Consider the following 13,278-nt stretch of genomic DNA (forward strand, 5'->3'; position numbering starts at 1 on the left):
TATCACAGAAAATAAGCATTTTTAATCAGAGTGCGTAGTCCACCACCTGTGAGTAACCCGATCTTAAATAACTGAAGATGACTTTTAAAAAACTATACAGAACCCTATACTAGTTATATTGGCGTACAGTACTCAGTTCCTTAGTAAATTAGAAAAAATAATATTCAGAAACTTTCAAAACATGCCTATTAGTGTCCTTGCGCCCAAACGAGCCAGCTTAATTTTAAGAGCCTTTTCAAAGGCCCGCAAACGAGCGCAATTAGTGGAAACTCGCAATTGTGATTAATTCGATTTGTGGGCGGGGCCAATTTTGTGGGCAGGGCCGGCTTCTAGAGTGATATTTTTTAAACTAGTACAAAAGATTGCGGAAGACCAATTTGCGTTTAGAATTCCGCGATATTTTGCATTGGTTTGGCTGATTTTGGGCGAATTGCGCTGGGAATAAACAGCGCAATCTTGCGGAAGCTCTAGGCCAAGATCTCTGTCTTTCAAATCCCTGATTACAAAATTTCCCAACCTTCTGCAGTGATCCTAAGAATTTGTGTTATCGTAAACCACTTTTTGGTGGAGATTAGAGAATTCAACTAATCAGAAGCCTAGTCATATGAACTTCAGAGAATTCAACCAACCAATCAGAATCCAGATCACCTAAACTTCAGAGAATTGAATCAGACAAGAAAACTGAAGTTCATGCTTCAGATTTTGGCCCCCGAATGTCACTGTATGAATTCAAATGGTCCCTAGTCGAGCTTTCATTGAACTGTTATGTTGTATTTATATTGGAAGGAAAATAAATAATTGAAATTGAACTGAGTTCTACTGAAGCTGTTGGCCAAATTTGGAAAAATCTAAATAAATCAATTAATATTCAGATACACTCGCCCTTACACCACTCTACACTCATCTAAACGTAGGAGAGGCTGCCTAACCCCTACCAATATATTGATCTATTTCCAAATAATCTCTTTGGGATGAACTTTTGACTCTGTTTTTCTAGAGTCTACTGGTTATCTGATAAATCTACTTTACTTCCCATTGGCAGAAGGGTTGAGAACCAGAAGACACAGATTTAAGGTGATTGGCAGAAGAACCAAAGGCAACATGACGAAAAACTTTTTTATGCAGCGAGTGGTTAGGATCTGGAATGCACGGCCTGAAAGTGTGGTGGAGGCAGATTGAATCGTGGCTTTCAAAAGGGAATTGGATAAGTACCTGAAGGAAATACATTTGCAGGGCTACGGATAAAGGGCGGGGGAGTAGGACTAGCTGAAGTGCTCTTGTAGAGAGCCAGCATGGGCTCAACAGGTCGAATAGCCTCCTGTAATTCTATGATTCTATGATTTTTATACACCATAAGAGCTGTCATTAAGTTAAGAATTTGTGAGTAGTGAAAGGACAGAATAGAAAGATCACACAGAGAGCTCATAAATGAGGCATTCTACTAAAACCTAGAAGTTAATTTCATTAAAATTGACTGAAGTTACTGTGTGAGACGAGACAGCGAGTCTCTAGTAGTCCAGGAGCCTCCTGTGTATTTTCTGAAGAGGCCTGTGTATAAACGAAGCCAAAGTTCTCACTTTGAGTAACCTTCACCCTACACCACATTTTTACCCCAGATACTGTCTGAATACTATTGCAACTTGTCTTTGAACGAATCAGACTGAAGTGATTTGCCGCAGTGTTCTTCATTGAACCAAACAGCTCCCACAACCCCTCTATAACTTTTTTCCCCAAAATGATGCCAAATTCACACAGCATAAACTTTTTAGCTAAACAAATTGGCTCCAAAACAATCGACAGAAGTACTTTTTCTTAAATAAGCTGATTTATTGCCAGACCATAGTGTGAGGCCCGTCTGGCAGACTGTGCTATGCAAACTGTGTGTGCATTGTCTACATGTACAGCCTTTTGATAAAGCTCCACCCACACTCGGGTCTGTCATGCAATTCAGTTGCACAACCTTTTACTTTTGAGTCTATTTTCTTGGCATTGGCGCAGTCTTAAAACTAACCAGTACATTACTACATGTCTTTTTTTCACTTTATAACCAAGTTTTATTAATTTAATTACTACAGTTTTTAATTAGTTTCAGTATTAGTTTAATAGGAAAGCTGAACAGCATTTTAGCAAAGAGTTTTTTATATGCTCACTGCAAAAAGAATAACTTTTTCCACACCTTTGTGACTTGACGCAAAGCTCTTAAATGAGTCACCTCTGTTGGTTGTCAACAGGTGGAAAATGTCAAAGGTGAAGGGTGGTGGACAGCAGCCTCTCATCATTCTGCTGTTCAAGCCAAATGTAAGGGAACAAAAACAGGGAAATGATGGCCTAGAAATTGCAGTCGGAGGCGTGCCTCCAGAATATGCTTCCGAACCGCAAAACATTTCCGCAATTACCTGCTGGCGGCCAGGCTGTGGAGTTGTGCTCTCAGGTCTCGAGGCAGAGGGCAGCACAATGGTTTATTTTATTTAGCATTTCTCAGTAGTGCTCTTCGCATTCTTTGTTCTCTCTTAACACTCCATCTTCCTCTCATTCATACAACCAACTCCTCTTCCAACAGAAACATTTCCCCAGTGCTACTTCTTCTCACATTCAGGGCCATTGATTAAAGAGTTTAGTACAGGTACTTGCACAAACCAAAACATTAAGCGCCTGACCTTGGGTGGCTAGTAAAAGGAGCAATGTCCCATCACATGGTTATCACTTAGTTCTTCCCATAGACAAATCCTGATCATTGACATTGGCTATGTCGTTGACAAGTCTTCTTTCCTGTGTAAATGTTGGATTACGAACAATACCAAGAGCACACTGCACCAGTGCACAACAGGTCTTTTGTCCATCTATGTGAAGTAAGTGAGTTCCTGTTTTGGGGGCTACTAGAATGTTGGCCCAGAATTTGCTGGAGCGGGGCATCTCACAGCGTTAATTAGGCTTGTCCCTGCTTCCTTCAACTCAAAACAATTTTGCCCACAAAGTTGCTGGAAGTGCGAGCTGATAACAGTATCTGGGACCTTGGTGAATAATGGGGACAAACAGTGCATCTCCTTAACCAATGAGATTTAAGGATTGAGAAATAAACAGAGGAAGGACTGAGAAGGAGGGTGAATTCAATGTCAAATCAGGTACAGAAAGAGAAATAAAGAGAGGGGAAGAAAGATTTGATTAAGAGAGAGAAAGAGACAGAAAGGAAAAATAAGAAAAAAAATGTAAACTTTCAGGGGGAGAAATTCAGTCGCGCCTCTGTTGCGGCGTTAATCAGGCGGAGCGGTACTTTTAGCGCCCTGAAAAAGTTTGCCCCTCCTGGCCAGATATTCAGCAGAATCGGTCGAAGAGCTAACAGGGGCAATAAATCAGCAGTTGCACACCAGAGCTGAGGGGGGGGGCAGGGGGGAGGGGCGATAATGAAAGTTTGGTCGTACATTTTGCGGACCCATTGCGCATGCGCAGAACTCCGAATTAGCCCCCGGGAAAAGCGGAGTCTTAAAGGCACAGCACGGTAATGCATCCATTAAAGTTTTCAAAATCACTTGTTTTCAACCTGTACTGTTATGTCTATCTGTCGCTGCAAATTCGGAGGCTCATGCACCGTGCTGTGTGTAAACGTTGCACTGACTGTGACCTCCAACGGAAGCGCTTCCTCATCCCTTTAAATAGCCGCCAATTAACGACTCTGCAAGCCTGTACTGACTGTTTTTCCAGACGTTATTGGCGGGCGCTCAATGAGGCACATGCACCGAATTTAGCGACCGGGGCGCAAGTGTGTGCATTGCACCAGGAATACGTCATGATCGGAGCGATCGTCAGCAGCCAGGCGCTAATGGTTTGCGCCCCCGTTGAGCTGGTAATGAATTTTCCGTCGGGTCGTTAAAAACTGCGTGCCTGGTCACTAAGCTCTAACACTTGCATTAGTGCCCCCTCTGGCCACTAACTGAGGCTATAGACAACCGGAAATCCAGCCCTTAAAATTTGACTTAAAAAAAAATCTCCAACAACAATTCACAACCTAAAGTTATGAGACTCCACACTTATAATTGTTCACTTTCTGGGCAAGAAAGGTTGATTCGCAATCATTAGCAAATACCATGTCGTGAAAAGGGTGCTCAGGCTGTTAATTACTAGACATAACTTTTGTGGTGAGTTTAATGGGCAATTACTGGGCAAATGCATCAACTTCATGAAAATCACCAGGATGTTAAGGGCGCGATGCCGTTTACATAAAGCTAACGGCAGAGCAGCACAAATTGTCCAGCAACTTGTGGCAATTCACAATTCACAGGATTTCTCTTCCTCGCCACAAGTTGCTGGCTGCTTTGCACATTAATAGCGGCGTGCATCATTGAGATACTTACTTTTTCAGCACATTCTGAGCCATTGTCTTTATATTGCAAGGTCCTTCTGAAGAGCGACATTCACTTTCTTATTGTCAGAATGTTTTAGGGATCTTTACAGGTAATCAGCAGTCTGAACGCTGAAGTCTCACTTCACACGTTGATAATTAGGCCAAAGTTAACACTTTCATCTTCAATTCTGTTGGCTTTCTGGGTAAATATGGCTCAATCCTAGGGATTCTTTCTAAAGTATCATTCACTCATTTCCAGTTAAATCACTAGCTGTGCACATGGCACGCAGTCTATTAATTACTTCTTCTGGCATCATGCACTCCTCTCAAACACAAGAACAGAAGTAACCATATTGTCTTAAATAAATACTTCAGAACATATGTTCAAAATTGTGAGATAATCAGAGGCTGATCTGGCGAAAGTCTTCAGAATTCCATGCAAAAACATTGGGCTGTAGTCACTTAAAACAGTTATTTGGTGAGATAGTGCTAAAACAGTTTCTCTGAAACTGTGTCATTTACTGCATGCTCTCAGAACCAGGAAAAAAATGATGGGTGTTGGTCGATTCTAATTAAAGAATCATTTTGACCTTTACAAGGCATCTTCAACCACATTTCTCCACCAATGTAATAATCTTTAAACACATCTGACTGATAGCCTTTTTCAGCATTTACTATTCAGTTGGTTTCCTGCTTGACTACCAAGCAGCATCATGATGACTCTACATGAGCTTTTGTTTTGAGGCTAGGAATGACAGACATATTTGACACACATAAACAGCACAGCTTTAAGATACATGTAGTGTATGCCCCTGTGAGTATGCTCACAGGTTTGTAGAGCTGTTGCCGAGAGGTGGGCGCCGGAGGGACTGGACTGTATTATCACCCCCGGCAACCAAATTTTAATTTGATCCAGCTGACTGTCCGAAGTTTAATTTCTTTAATTGTGTCGGTTTAATGCACGCCCTTTAACCAGAGGGCATTTGATTTACAGGTGCAACTTTAAAATAGTTGTAGAGATGTTGCATTGTGAGTGGCTTAGCCAGTCACGTGATGTTTACAAGACTCAATAAAACCCCAGCCAGTTGGGTCTAGGTCATCCACAATGAGGTATGCAGTTGTGAGCCTAGTGGATGAACTGGTAATGTGTAGTGTGATTGTTAAACCTTTGTTAATAAACCAACTAATTCTTAATAGCAATGTGTTGCAATGAATTCTTAAGCAAGGAACCCATGAAGCAAATACATTACAGCACACACTGGTGTTGACCTCAGAATGAGTGCCAGCATTGGAAAATAATTCTGCACACGTGTTATTGAGCCGCATTGGAGCAAAATCTGCTCTCAGTCTTTTCTTTGCTTGAGGAGCTTTGAACGGAGATTATAGAATCACTTTCCCACAGCATGGGAAAGGCCTTGATATTCGACACATCAGGGTTGGGTATCCATACAGCTACATTCTTTCTATAAACTTTCGATCACTGGCTATTCAGAGATCAAGATGATAAAGCAATGGAACTGGATGGGCTGATTGACCTTTTTTGGTTTGGAAATACTTAGGTTATATCCACTGTACAGCAGTTTAATCTTAGGTTTCAGGTTTAAAATACTGCTGGCTATTTTAGGAGTTATTAATACAAAGTTCCTCCCTGATAATCGAATGAATGGAATACTGCCTCTCCCTTTGCTTCTTCGCGTAGTCTGGTTAAGAATAAATACATTTTCTTCAAACTAAATTCAGCTCTAAATTCAAGTAACATAAAGTCCAAAGATTTGAACCAGTGACCCTCTGGTTGGGCGCTCATTTCCTTTAGCTACTGGGCTTCTCAACCTCTATTAGATTTTATTTTACTCTCCTTTTGCACACCCACAAGCCCACAGCTAAGTTACAAAAATAAAATGTTGAGACCAGTGAGATCAGGCGATATCATCTTTAAAAACATTCCAGCTTATACTCAATCTGTCTTACACTTGCACGTCTGCTGCTGAAATCAGCACCATCTCGACTTCCAATGCAACAAGTTACCGAACTTCTAACCCACTGTTGAACCTCTGTCATCAAAACCTATCAGCGACTCCCCAGGAGTTTGTGAACTTGGAGCAATCTGCACACTTAGCAATTCGATACGTTTCTGTCTTCCAGTTCAAACATCCTTCTGCCAGAAACCCATCAAAATCAAATCCTGCACTTCTTCTCAACTCTGCTTTTATGTGCTTACATCAGTGGCAAAAGTCATCATGGTGTCTGTCAGTGAATAACAATAACCGGAAGAGCACACCCCCCAAAACCCACTGAAATACACAGGTATTTTCCTGGAACTGAGAAACGGAGCTCGTCTTAAATCAATCCAGTCTAACTTACCATTATTTTCAATGGCTTACTCAGAGCTCCAGTCCCAAAGTTCATAAACAGCCTGGTAGAAATGATGTCAACTCATCTCTGACATCAAGCTGCCTTGCGTGTTTAATGCCTTGTAAGAAAACGTTTGATTCGAAGACAATGCATTATAATGATTCAATGGTGGCTCAAACAGCCCAAGGGAAAAAAATCGGGGCTTTCATGGCTGTGCTGCAGAATATGAGCCCTTGATAGAAAGCTTAAACTAAATTGCCTTATGTGAGCCAACCCCAAGAACACTGAGACTGGGAAGGTAAACTCTGTCTGAAGTGAATGTCTGTAGTACTGAAAGCAGCTGTCAACATGAAGCAGCCAAACGTTGTTAAAGACGTTACAAATATTACAGAAAACACGGATGTTACTCCTCACCTACTTGCATGGAAAGCTTCTGGCAATACCGACTATAAACATAACAGCAAGGCAAGCTTTACAACAGCTCCTTTTCAGTGACAGGAGGAAATGGAGGCTTCAATAGAATTATTCAAATGAACGCAAAAACAAAAGACTGCACACTTCCAGTCTAAGATAAATGGTAGACAAGTAAACCAGTCAGCACTTTGTATTCTCTAGTTCTGCTTTGCCAAAACTAATGAAGCATATGTATGCAACTTCTACAATCACGTTAAGATAGCTAGTTGCCACCACCTGAGAGTTATGCTTTCTATATCTATAGTAATATATTAAAAATCTTGTGGGGTTTGAATTCTATCAATAGCTCATATTCTAAAGTACAAGCATTAAAGAAGATGGTGAAAGAAAGTGATCTGGGCGTTCTAGTGCATAGATCTCTAAAGAGACATGAGCAATGCTGCAAACCGATAGCTGGAGCAAACAGAGTGCCGGGGTGCATTCATAGGACAAATTATTCTAAGTTGAGGCATACTATTTTGTCCTTGTACAAAACCTTGGTTACGCCTCACTTGGAATATGTGCCTAGGTTTAATCTCTTCGCATGGTGGGTGACATTGAGTCTTTGGAAAGTGTGCAGGTGAGAGCCACTGGACTAGTTCCCAGTTCAAAGCATCTTAGTTATCAAGATAGGCTAAAAGAGTATGTTCTTATGTTCTTATGACTCTATACTTTAGAGAAGCGCAGATGTGGGGTGATCTGCTTGAGGTTGATAAGATGATGAAGATGTGTTCCAGTTGACAACTGGTTCCAATTAAATAGTTGATGGAGGACCAGGGGCAATGTTTCCCCTCATTTATTTTTGAATGCACGGCTCCCTTAAGGAACTGCACGGCCCATTCACAGGTTCGCGATGTGCGAAACTTAACAATGGAAAAGCCGGTGTCAGGACGTGGGTATTCACCCAGAGAATAGTGGACCTGTGGAACAGGCTATCATCTCATACGGTGCACGCTGATTTGCTGAATTCCTTCAAGCGAGAGCTGGAATTGCTTCCGGGTGAGGTGGAGATCACCTCTTACAGAAGATAAGTACTTCATGGAATCAAGGGCCAGAGTGATCTCCTGGACTAACTTCGATCGTCTAGATGGGTCGGACAGGAATTTCCCAGATATTTTTTCCCCAAATTGGACTGGGTTTTTATCTGTTTTTTTGCCTCTCCCTGGTGATCACATGGTTTTGGGTGTATATATTGTGATTCACAAGGCATCACAAGGTCTGGCCTATATGTGACTCCAGACCCACAGCAATGTGGTTGACTCTTAACTGCCCTCTGAAATTGTGGCTCACCACAACTTTCTCAAGGGCAATTAGGGATGGGCATTAAACGCTGGCCTTGCCAGTGATGCCCACATCCCGTGATTGAATTTAAAAAATGGGTTAGTAATGTGCTCCCCAACTCGATCATCTCTAAGTAACAGGAGATCTGTGAGCCTAATTAAAAAGAAATAGATTGTCGCTGATGTCGGATGAACCTTATAATGGACTGTTCATATATTGTATAAATAAGGCAATACAGTCAATGATTTATGGTCTTGTGCTAAAAATGATGTGACACTATAATTATCACAGAACATCTGTAGATGCACTGACAGCATGTTTCACAGTCCGCTGATCAGACACTATTCAAAAGCAAGAGGGAGTATTAGCAGACTCAAATAATTCAGCTGGCAGTGCAGATTTTTTTTCCACTAAGGAAGATCTTAATACAAATCACTTTGCATATTTCACGATTCATACATTTCAGTCTTTTACATTATCAATTTCTTCAGCTTTTCAGCCTCTGCACAGTCTCTGCAATCTGTTTTCTGTTATCCCTTAGCTTTTCTTCTCTTTAAATTCATGTTTCCCCCCCCACCCCCCCGGCCCCCGACTCATGTTAATCTGCACACACAGTCCTGTCCCTCTTGGTAAACTCAAGCGCAGGTCATCCCTCCTGCTTCTGTTTATTTAACAGTTCGTTGACCGTTGTCAGAATTTAGAAGCAACCGTTCATAGTATCTCTTGCCTTTGCTTGGAGTGTGTATTCTAATCTTCGCAGAACAATTCAGAAACCCAAGCGTTATGATTTGGCTTTTTAAAAGCATTGTTTACACTTTCATGAGTCTCACAGGAGTTCCAACAAGGACACCTTGCGCCACTGCACTTGGAAGCTGCACTTTTGCATCGCCTGCCTTTGCAGATGATTGTGAGACTGACAATTACCTTAATTGCAATAAGCGGTGTGCCCTGTACTAGAATTTATGTAGGCTTGTCCTACTTCAATGGACGGAATTTCAAAGCACAACGTACGGGTTAAAATTACGACTGTTTTTATTTATAATTTAAGACACGATGAAGCATCAGAATTAAGTCAAGCACAAGGATATTTTCAGGTACATACAGCACCAATGATCCATTGTTGATTTGATTACTCCCGCTGATCTTCTACAAGAGAAATGTAGTGAAAGCTCTTCGAATTAAAGTGAGTCCTGAGTACGAGCACAATGAAATGCATGCTGTTGAGTTCGGTGTTAGATTAATGTCTTGAGCTCCATCTTTCAGGCAGGGAGGTTTCATGCATAACTTGATTGTTACACGAGACTCCCAAAGCAAGCACTCTACTCGGAACTCCTTCACGGCAAACGAACCAAAGGTGAGCAGAGCAGAAGTTACAAGGACACCCTCAAAGCCTTCCTGATAAAGTGCAACATCCCCACTGACACCTGGGAGTCCCTGGCCAAAGACCTCCCTAAGTGGAGGAAGTGCATCCGGGAGGGCGCGGAGCACCTCGAGTCTCATCGCCGAGAGCATGCAGAAAACAAGCGCAGGCAGCGGAAAGAGCGTGCGGCAAACCAGTCCCACCCACCCCTTCCTTCAATGACTATCTGTCCCATCTGTGACAGGGACTGTAGCTCTCGTATTGGACTGTTCAGCCACCTAAGGACTCATTTTTAGAGTGGAAGCAAGTCTTCCTTGATTCCGAGGGACTGCCTATGATGATGATGATAATTGTTTATAGGGAATCAAGCTGCCAGCCGCTGCAAGGGGACAGAGCCTGCATCCTAAACCTCAACAGATCCCAATGACATTGTCAGCAAACAGCAACAATTGTTGCATCCAAGAATATTTGTCCAATTGATCCAGTGGAAGCTCACAACACTCTTCAGTGAACCACACAAAAATATAAAGATGCCAAATCCTCATGAGATAAACCCAAATAAGTTTTACAATGTTGCAAAGGCACCCTTTCTTTCATACAAAACTGGAACTGCACAAATTTCACAACTTGCGCCACTGATAGTCAATATTAGCAGATAAACACTTAACCCGTTCGGATGGCAGTCCTCTGATATTTTAACCCATGTTTATCCGTTTAGTTAATTGGTCTTATATCTTTGCTCAAATAGTGGACAAAGATATGTCATAAAAATGTGTTAAGCATTCATTCAATAATATCACCAACAGTAATGTCTAGTTCATTTCTTTTGGCGCTTATGTTGTTTGCAAGTTAAGAGTTTATTTAGGAAAACCAAGGCAATTGGGTACATGCAAATTGGAGCCACTTTATGGTGCATCTTTTAAAATCATTTCTTATTGAATACTCAGTTCCTTAAGCTCGATGGTTTATCAACAAATCATCACATTTTAGAAAACCTACCCTTAAAAACACAAGTGAAAGGAGATGGGGTAGCACAACGTGCTACAGCATCAATCTCAACGACTCTAGACAGACGCCTAACAGGAAGGGATTGTAACAGGAAGGGTGAAATATCCCGCTTGGCTTTTACACACCAGCAAACACAGAGCAGTGTTGGTTGGCAGAAAACTGGAAACAGACCCGCTGCTCAGTTCAGTCGAAGGTTGGTGCATTAGGAATGGAATAAGGGCCAACAAGGAGAATGCAAAGTCATTTAGATTTTTTCATCTCCATTTAAAAAAAATTTCATTTATTTTGAATGACGTGAAGCACAGCAGTCCTGAAATTGGTCTTCAACAGTAGTGTGGGTGATAGCAAATCAGCAGCCCGTTTTACACACCCATTTCCTTTTCCATTGAAGTCCCTCCCCAATGGGTCCTTATTGTAATCGAGCGCATAGCATCTACATAGCATTACAAATCTTGCATAGGTTGTACACTTTTGTTCTGCACGCCTTACTTCTGGTTGTCCCAACAACCTTTCTGTCAAAATTGCCCAAGTGCGAGCTCAACATGTCCCTTTCAGTTTTGCTATGTCAACCGTCATGTTGTAGTTTCAGCTTCTGGCCAATAGGTGGCTTCTGTGAAGCGAATTTCCGAAGTCTCTCCAAAAGGAAACTTATATTCATCGATTGGCCATGGAAGATTTAGTAGTGAGAAAATAGAGATCAGTTCACAGATTTATGAGGCAGTCTTGCACAGGAACAATATTATAACCTTTCTGAGTCACTGCAGTATATATGCTGTAGAAGTGAGCAGGGAAACAAAATCAAAGACCTATAAAATGGAAAGGAAAGAGGTACGCATGCACGTATATACACATACGTCACACAAACACACGACATGCACGTACACCATAGACAAACACACATACCACAAACACAGACACTCCACGCGCACACACGCACGACATAGGTAAATCCCACAAGTGCAAATAAACCTGACCAACTTTAACACAATTAGCATAAAGGGAATATAGGTAACAAAATTCTACTTAAAGGAGTCCTCCAATGCTGTACAGAGGGAGGATGGCATTGCTGGAGCTATTGACAGCTGATATGTCAAGCCAAGGCCTCATATACCTGGTTCACTGGTTTCGTTGGGTATTAACGATCCTGTGGCACCAGTTGAAGAAGAGTTCTCCCGGTGCCCTGACCAACATTCCTCCCTCAACCAACACGATCAGAAACAGATTAATTGCTGTTCATCTCATTGCTGTCTATAGGATCTTGGTATGTGCAAAATGGCTTCTGACGTTGCCGATATAACAGTGACTCACTTCAAAGTAATTCACATTGAGAAGCACTCAGGGACATGTTGAGCAACTTGATTAAGATACTGTATAAATGCAAGGTTTTAAAAAATATATAAAGTGCATCACTTGCATATGCTCTTATTGTAACAAAGTAGGCTTCAAGTAGTTTGGACTCTTCTCCCTCCCCAAGTAAAGGCTTTGCCAAACTCTTTCTCATTAAAATAGCAAGTACCTGTAAGTTTATATTTCTGTTGAGCAAATTAAACCCCAAACTGCTTTCCTTCTGTGCTCAGTGTCGCCCCTGTCCAATGAGTACTTTAAGCTGCTTACTCCCATTCAATGAATACTGTTTTGACTATTTTACATTGTGGTGTTTACAGCCAATCACCCTCCTGCAGTAACTTTATGACGCAATACATTACATATCTCCCACTGCTCATAAAAGTTTGCAAAAAATGGCAAACCGAAAGTGATTCCAACAACAATAACCAACTTGCATTTATCTCGCGGCTTTAACATGGAATAATGTCCCAAGGCATTTCAAAGAGGCATAATCAAACAAAAAAAGATGCCGAGTCAAAGAAGGAGATATTAGGAGGGGTGGGTGAAAGAGATGAGTTTGAAGGAGATTCTTAAAGGAGGAGAGGGAGATGGAGAGGCAGAGGCGTTTAAGGAGGGGATTCCTGCGCATGAGACCTAGGCAGCAGAAGGCACAGGCGCCAATGGTGGGGGGCAGGGAGGGATGTGCATGGGGTCAGAGTCAGAGTAATGGGGAGTTCGGCAGAAGGGTGAGTTATAGCAATATTTCACTGTTAATTTCTGATATCCGGCTTAACAAGAGTGTTGATATTTTTCAACCAAACCATCTGATCTTAGCCTGAGCCGACAGCTGATTTTTTAACAAAGAATTGTCGCAATCTTTTTTTATTTCCTCACTTAGAATTTGAGGTATCGTGATAGAAAACCAAGCTCGGCTCAGTGGAAATCAGGCGAATGATTGTACGGTTGGATTTGCTGGAAAAACATGAATGTTTAAACAACTTTTCAGCGCTGGAAGCTCTGGTCTCCCTTTTTGATGAAGCTTTTTAACCCGGGCTTGCTTGCAGACCCAGTCCTGCCGTTATCTGTTACTGCCACTCAGAGTGAAGCCACAGATAAAGTTCAGGTTTTACTTACTGTGGCTTGCACCCTTCCCCTGTGA

General features: G+C 41.8%; 1 protein-coding gene and 1 long non-coding RNA gene across 3 annotated transcripts in view; one reads left to right on the plus strand and one right to left on the minus strand.

Moving 5' to 3' along the window:
• b3gntl1 (UDP-GlcNAc:betaGal beta-1,3-N-acetylglucosaminyltransferase-like 1) overlaps positions 1 to 13,278 on the minus strand; it is a 388,088-nt gene that overhangs the window by 171,459 nt on the left and 203,351 nt on the right. The window lies entirely within an intron of this gene.
• LOC139227108 (uncharacterized) overlaps positions 1 to 13,278 on the plus strand; it is a 72,202-nt gene that overhangs the window by 41,344 nt on the left and 17,580 nt on the right. The gene's annotated exons all lie outside the window — the stretch shown is intronic.

This window comes from Pristiophorus japonicus, chromosome 16, assembly GCF_044704955.1.
Source record: "Pristiophorus japonicus isolate sPriJap1 chromosome 16, sPriJap1.hap1, whole genome shotgun sequence".
NCBI classification, from domain to species: Eukaryota; Metazoa; Chordata; class Chondrichthyes; family Pristiophoridae; genus Pristiophorus; species Pristiophorus japonicus.